Genomic DNA, 635 nt, shown 5'->3' with positions numbered 1-635 from the left:
CGCTCCCAGGGGGCCCGGACGAGGCGTCCTCGGCCGGCGACCCTTCCCGACTTCCAGGGGTGTCTGCGCGCTTCTCCCGCCCCTCCCCGCTGGCGTCGACTCCGGTCCGCCTCACCCGACCGTGGGCTTTGTCCACCGGTCGCGCTGCGGCCCCTCCCCGTTCCCGCCGGCTCCTCCCCGCCCCCTTCGTCGGCCCCACTTCCTCGGCGCAGGCGGCGGGAGCGGGCGGGGGACGAAGGGGTTAACCCGGGGCTCTTCCCGGCGCGGAGGGATCCGGAGAGGAGCCGAGCGCGGTGCTGAGGCCGCCTCAGCAAAAAAAATGTCCGCCTGAGGAGACTCACAAGTTCTATTCGGGGGGACCGCCAGCCCGCCCCGGGAGGAAGGGGCGGCCAGGCCCGAGAGCCGCCTCCCCCGCCCCGACCCAAGAGCTCGCGCGGGGCAAAGTGAACCGAGCCGCCGGGCGGTGCAAGGGGAAGCCCGACTCCGTACTCCCGGCCAAAGTGAACTTTAATCGGGGTGGTTGGATGCGGAGACGGGGCGGCAGGTAATTGCTGGCTGGCCAGCGGGAGGGGGACGGCGTGGCGGGGCTGGGAGCTGCGGGGCGCCGCCGCGTCCCTGCCGGGGCGGAGGCGCCC

General features: G+C 74.2%; 1 long non-coding RNA gene across 1 annotated transcript in view; it reads left to right on the top strand.

Moving 5' to 3' along the window:
* The first annotated feature begins 409 nt into the window (after positions 1-409).
* LOC103609953 overlaps positions 410-635 on the top strand; it is a 2,327-nt gene continuing 2,101 nt past the window's right edge. The window contains exon 1 of the long non-coding RNA XR_552178.1: positions 410-544. This is a non-coding gene — a long non-coding RNA (uncharacterized LOC103609953). The remainder of the gene's footprint in view (positions 545-635) is intronic.

The sequence above is a fragment of the Galeopterus variegatus genome, unplaced genomic scaffold (assembly GCF_000696425.1).
Source record: "Galeopterus variegatus unplaced genomic scaffold, G_variegatus-3.0.2 Scaffold10354, whole genome shotgun sequence".
Taxonomy (NCBI): domain Eukaryota; kingdom Metazoa; phylum Chordata; class Mammalia; order Dermoptera; family Cynocephalidae; genus Galeopterus; species Galeopterus variegatus.
Note: the sequence above shows the minus strand (reverse complement) of the source record. Positions and strands in the feature narration are given on the sequence as shown.